Here is a 6,949-nt window from a genome sequence, read left to right as displayed (position 1 = left end):
AAAACGCCAAACGAACCCAGAAACAGAAAAAACGCAGAAGAAACAGACCCCCAAAACGGAAATCTCCCCTCCCTCACGCGTCCCTCTCTCCACTCTCTCCTCTCCCCATCGCGCGTGGACGAGTCACAACGGAAACCTGCACTCCCTCCGTACGCAGCCTCGCAGATGGCAGACCTGTGTTTTCGTCTATGCCAGACGCGTTTTCGTCCTTGGGGGGCGCGAGATCAATCCACGTCTCCCCTCAAGGACGATTGGAGCGATCCCAGCCATCCCCTCCCCTTTTTCCATTTCCGCAAAGGGCGAAATTTTCAGAAAAAAGATGTTGCTCCATTGAGGGAAAAGTTTTCAAATTTCGAATTCGAAGTGGGCCGAATTCGTTTTGCCCGCCTTCCCCTCGAAAACCCTAGTTTTTCCTATTTAAACCCCCCCTCCCTCTTCAGATGAGGGGGTTAGAAAGTTGGAGATTTTGGTTGAAAAATTTTTAGTTGAGATTTCGTTGTAAGGGTCTGCCGGAGTAAATTTCTTTCTGTTTATCATTGAAATATCAAGAAACTCGAGAAAAACATCGCAAATACTTTGAAAACGACTGATAGACGGAAGAGTTGCTAGTGTCTCGTGTTTGAGTCTAAGTTCTCGACTAGACTTCGTTTCTTCGCCAGGGGTTCGAGTCTTTGTAAGGTGGTGAAGTCATTAGCTCCTTGCTGTTCCAGTTTGCCGCTTCGGAAGAGGTAATCCCCTGTTTCGTACGATTTCCTTGCTTCTTTCGTTCTGAGATGGCTTTTTCTGAAGTTCGGCAATCTGTTTCTGTGATCTGTTTGATTTTCTCGTCGCTTTCCATCTTTAAGTTTCATTCATGTTGAAAAAAAAAAATTCGATTGCATATCGAGTAGGGGTTTGTATTGTTGTGAATGTGAGGCATTATACCTCGTTTGGCTGTGCTTGAATCTGGAATGTAGCATGACGATTTTTTTTATTTTTGTTTAGTGTCGATCAGCTTCGTTTTTATCAGTGAGTGCATCAGTCTGTTTTCTTTAGCGAGTGTGAAGTCCCATGTCGTCTTTTCTTCTTCTTCTTCTCGTATGTTTCAACTCTGTTAGGTTCTATTTGGGAACTGCTCGCATACAGTTATTTGCTTTGATTACTGTTGTGTTTAGCGTTGAGTATGTAATTTCGAATTGGATTCTTGCATCATGTGTTAAATGGTCTTCATGTATTCATCTTGAAGGTGCTGTTGGAGTTGCGAGTTATGCCATTTCATATCTAAGAGTTGTAGAATCAAGGTTCCTAAGTTTTGAAAATCGCTGTTCATTCCATGTCATTTTTTTTCTTGTCTACATTTCTTTTCAAAGAGAACAAACACAGCATATGTCTTGCAGCTCACTTCCTTCGTATTTAATGGCTCCATTTCTGCATTATTGAGTTTGAAGTATTTTTTATTTTTTTTTTTTAAATTTTGATGAACTATAGGCTGTCGCTTTCATACATTCCAGCATGTATAGCCGAAGTTTGTAGGATTTCGTTTATGTTATATCTCGCTTCGTCTCCGACTTGCTTTCTAGTTGGGTTTGATTGATGTAAATCGCTTGGATTATCATAGTTATTTCGTTTATGAGTGACATTAATATTATGACGTGATGTTGAATTTTACCCTCCTAATTCCCTTCTTTTGTCTTGTTTTGTTTGCATGTAAAACTATTCTCGAGTCCTCATGGACCTCACTCCGATTCCTTGAACCTTCTCGTTGAGCCATAAAGGCTCAAAACACTTTTTCCGAGTCAGCCAACCCCTGAAAGGATGTACAACATCGAAAGAAAAACCAGCAGAAACTGCTGGAAAAGTTGTTGCAGGGATTTGAAGAACATGTATACAGCAGTATACATGTTTTATACACAGCTGTGCACTGATATACAGGTCGAAGGTGTACAGATGGATCCGAGTTTGAAATCTGAGTTGACGACAGGGAAAAAACACTCCTGAAAAGGAGTTTTCAACTTTCAAAAGTTGAAAAACAGGCTGATATACAGCCTGTATACACAGATACTGGGACGATATACTATATATATGCTTAAAAAATATGATTGGCAGGGGAACGTAGAGGGACGCCTATTCTAATTAAAATTCGGAATTAGGCAAACAATGCGGACGTAGGGTGCAGCCCGTATACATTAGTATACATTATTGGGCAACGATATACACTTGTTAAGTAAGTGTTAAAAATGATACAGGTACAAATACGCAGAGCAATGTGGAAATACAGGGAAAAATAACAGAAAATATGTATTCAAACGGGTGCAGGGCTCAAGCGGTCCAAATGTGTCAAATATATACTGTATACAGCATGTATACATTTGTGTATACCCTTCATGATTCTTTTTCAGGAATGGGCTAGGGCCCTTCAGCAATTTTTTTTCTAACAGGCCCAAGGGGCCAAATGTTTTTTGCAGGATTCTTTAATTTGTTAAAAGGGCCCAAGTCCATATTTGAAATTAGCCTAGGACAGGTGGGCTAAAGCCCAATGGATTGAATTTGGGCAATAAGGCCCAAGTTCAATTTTTTTTCTCCTCTTTATTTATTATTTGCTTGAATTAAATAATGTTGTGGTAGAATTTTAATAATGCCCTAAGGGGTAGCCAATTTTCATTATTTTAAAATTTACCCACTTTATTTGCTTAGTTTTTTTTTTTTTATTTTGTCACCATTTTCCTTAAGTTTTCTTTTAAATGTTTTCCTTTAGAAGTAATAAGAAAACAAAAAAAAAATTAAAGAATATATCAAAACGATTTCTTACTAAGTTAAAAATAAAAAAAAATAAAAAATATAATAAAAAATATTATATATATTAAAGTCATTTTAGTCAAATCGCCGGTCAACCGCAAGTTAGCGGGCATCCCGAGGGCCTAACACCTTCTCGGGATGTACATTGAACTTCGAACCTTTTCAATCGATTTTAATATGTTTGTAAATCTTTTGAAATTTTTCTTGATTTTATCAAAATCAAGTGGCGACTCCATAATCTTGAAAAGTCAATTTTTCTTAAACAATAAGATTAATTGATTTTTCGAAACCTAGTCAATATTTTTTCCCATTTTTTAAACTGAATAATAGTAGTAATATTTTTTTAAATAAAACAGTGGGTATTAATTCTTGTTAATATTATTTAATTGTATTGGAAAGTGAGGAAGGTTAATGTATTATAATATATATATTATATGTGTACGAAATTGGAAAGAAAGTGAGGAATGTTAATGTATTATAATATATATATTATATGTGTATGACATTGGAAAGAAAGTGAGGAATGTTAATGTATTATAATATATATATATATTATATGCGTATGAAATTGGACAGCAACTGCTGTATAGGAATTGGGGTGGGGGTGCACTTCTAGTCCGTCTGCACTGGGTCGTGACCAGTGACCTTCATTTTTTTATATATATATTCATATTTTGTTTTTAAATTACAAATTATATTTTTGATATATTAAGATGGGTATTAAATATTAGGTTTATCTAATTGTTTAAATTTTATTAAAGTTATGTTAACCGGAGGAATTAAGACTTGCTTTAGGTTTGAACTTTAGGAAATTAATTATAAGATTAGGTGGGTTTTTGGGTCTAGGCTAGACATAAAATTATGTGAGTGCTTATAAACTCGTTAACTTAAAAATATGCATATATACTTGTTAGATTGAAAAGGTCTGGAAGCATTGAGGAAAGGAAAAACATTTGAGAAGTTGATTGCTTAACTTCGGTTCTTCGGTGGAGGTAGGTTATGGTTTATTTCTATTTGATAGATAAACTCTAAATAACGATTGATATGTATTGAGTGATATTGTAAAGTCTTCTATGTACTTGATGGTGTGGTTGTATGTTTTGATTGTGTGGTTTGTGGTTGGCCTAAAATTATGAGACTGTTGAATTTCTAATCTTGAACCCTCTCTATTAAAATGACGCCTTGAATAAAGAAGGCTTGATGAAATAAAATAATGAGATAATTGGATCGGAGTGTCACGTTCCGACACGGTATTATGGGGTCGGGGTGTCACGTTCCGACACGATATATGGGATCGGAGTGTCACGTTCCGACACAATAACATTAAAGGAAATAAATCTTGAAGTAACTTAATATACTTAATCTCAAAGAACCAATTTTCCAAATGAGTATGGTGTGGAGGCATGAGACCTCATAGGGGTGCTTGATGTTGTGATTGATGGTGTACCTATTATGGTGTTGTTGTCAATGGTTCATGTGTTTGTTGCTTGCCACCTGTTAAGTATTGTAGTTGATTTTATATTATTTTTCAATATATATTGGTTTCTATTTTGAGTTGGCCGATGATACCTACTCAGTACGTGTTCATTGTACTGACCCCTACTTGTAATTTCTTCTCTGTTCTTTTGTGGAGTGCAGCAAATGTACCATCGACTTCGACTCGCCCTCAGCTCTAGCCAGTCTCCAGCACATCAGAGTTCAGGGTGAGCTATTAATTCTAGCTCGCGCTGGATTCTCTCATTCACGTCTTGATGTCTTTGAATTTCGGACATGGACCATCTTTTTGCTTATTCTGGTTTCTTAAACACTCTTAGACTTGGTAATTTGAAAATAGGTGTCCTTGACGTGATGACTATCAAATTTGGGATGATAAGTATTAAACTTTAGAAACTTATTTAAAGTTGTTGCTTAGTATCTTTTGGAGCTTCCGCGTTATTTATATTAATTATAGTTGAACTATTGATATATGTTGGGTTTAGATGTGTTGGTTCGCCCACCTAAAGAGGTAAGCGTGGGTGCCACTCACGACTCGTTTTTGGTCGTGACAGGAGCTAAGGACAAGGACATACGAAGGGAAACAACCTTAGTTTCAAGAGTTTAAGAAACGTTCGAAAGAAAGTACTCTTGGAGGAAGAATTCCATGAGACAAACCCATACCTTTATTGATGTTCAAATGAAGAATTTTCTGCCCAAAACTCTCTCCAAAAATCAGTCCAAGTTACCTCAACGTTCACACCACTCAACGAACAACTTCTTTTCGCCTTAATGTTTTTGGTTGCTTTGTTTTTCTTAAAATTTCATGTGAGTTCTTCAAGTGTGAAGAACTCTTGATGTATTCTCTGGTTTTTGTTGTGCTTGGCAGAATAACGTGAGAGAGATGGAGAACGTGAGAGAGAGAGCTATTAGGATTAGGAGAGTAAATTCAAGACTTAGTCAAATAGAATTTAAATTAAATTAATACAAATTAAATTAATACAAATCTGATTTATTTTAATTAATACGTGAAAGGACCATTATGCCCTTAAAATTTCAGATTTTTAATTAATAATTAAATCACAAGTATCTATTTATTCGATTTTTTTTTTTTTTGAATCGTTACAGTTTCACTCCATTTCAGTCATTTCTTTGAGTATAGGGAGTAAGTTCTGGGAAAAGAACAGGTCTGCTTAAGCTTTGGAGTCGAGATGCTTAGATCTATGTTACCAAATAGGTGAAATTCTTTAGTTTGCAGAATGGAAACAATGTTGACATTCACTACATACATGGAGTGCAGATTCCTTGGAATAGACTATTTTAGGTCATATAATCAATAGACTTCAAGAAACTATAAAAAAGCTAATTTCCGTAAGTCGTAGAAGCTTCAGAATATTGACATAGTAAAAATAATGTAAATACTAATAATGTATATTAAGATTGTATTTTTATTGAATTGAATTGAAAAGGCTGGTGGCGATGGTTCTAACTCACAATTGAGGTTGTTGTAACATAGCATTCTAACCTCGATTTCATCTTGTCTGTTGGCACTATCTTTTGGTCTGATCTATTTACCTTTAATACATCATAGACTTGATCAGATCTAAGGTACAAACTGATGAAATTGCATTTGTACAGGGTACTGACAGTGTATGGGTCTGCTGATGAAGTTATTCCATTTGGAGGATGCTTTAGAGTTTGATAAGACCATACCAAACCACAAGTTGGTTATCATCGAAGGAGCCAATCATTGCTATACATCACACCAAGCTGAGTTAATCCCTGTGGTCTTGCCATTCATAAAGGAAGGTCTGCAACACTCAGCAGCAGAACTAGGACGCTAGATAGGTACTTTTGAATGCTACTATTGTTGAAATTCTGTGCTTAGGTAACTATGGGAACAGTCTGTTACAATCTAACTTGTGCAAATGAAACTACAGGCAGAGTTTTGGCAGAACTTGTCTGTGTAATTCAGAATTTGTTTCGCCTCACTACCAGGGGATTGATTCTTCATACTAGATGTTGAACTTCAGTATGAGATGAAAATCTGTTGCACTTCAATGACATTTGGATTTGTATCTTGTGCTTGTAAAATAAAGGATTGCAGACCCCCACATTTTACCTTTTTTATGTTGACTGTTTCTCATTTTGAATTTATAACGCTAATACTTGTTTCACTTTTTATGACAGTATTTGAACTAACATAGAGTTGAGCTTGTTTATTTAACTACACGGTATATTAGTGAAAATGCTTTGAAATATCATATGACTCGAACAACTCCAAATTAGTTGCTCAGTCCAAAACTCTACCGCTAAAAACATCTTCCTTAAACATAAATAATACCTACTTTCTTTTGGAGTGGACAAATTGGATACTTGCATTTCTCTCACTAGTTTCACACACAACACTTTTCCATACTTCTGATATGCAAAAACAAGGAAGAAACACAACTATTTTACAAGTGTAGTAGGGAATTCTTCCATAGATTAAATAACAAAATAGTGAGATAATAATATTATAGAACATCGGTCGGTGGTTGTAAAAATTTGATTTTGAGTGGATAATTAATGGTAAATCGTGGCATTAGTAGGTGCAGGAGTTGTACCAAAAATAGTTACCACTTACCATTTTATTATATCTATATCTATATTAGCTTAAAAGCATAAACTCTTAACTTAAATGTTAAATTATTATGATATT

At 35.4% G+C, this 6,949-nt stretch overlaps 1 pseudogene; it reads left to right on the top strand.

Moving 5' to 3' along the window:
• Positions 1 to 6,356, top strand: part of LOC107025102 — a 39,645-nt pseudogene extending 33,289 nt beyond the window's left edge.
• Positions 6,357 to 6,949: the final 593 nt, after the last annotated feature.

Source organism: Solanum pennellii, chromosome 7 (genome assembly GCF_001406875.1).
Source record: "Solanum pennellii chromosome 7, SPENNV200".
NCBI classification, from domain to species: Eukaryota; Viridiplantae; Streptophyta; class Magnoliopsida; order Solanales; family Solanaceae; genus Solanum; species Solanum pennellii.
This window is presented reverse-complemented; position numbering and strand designations above follow the sequence as displayed.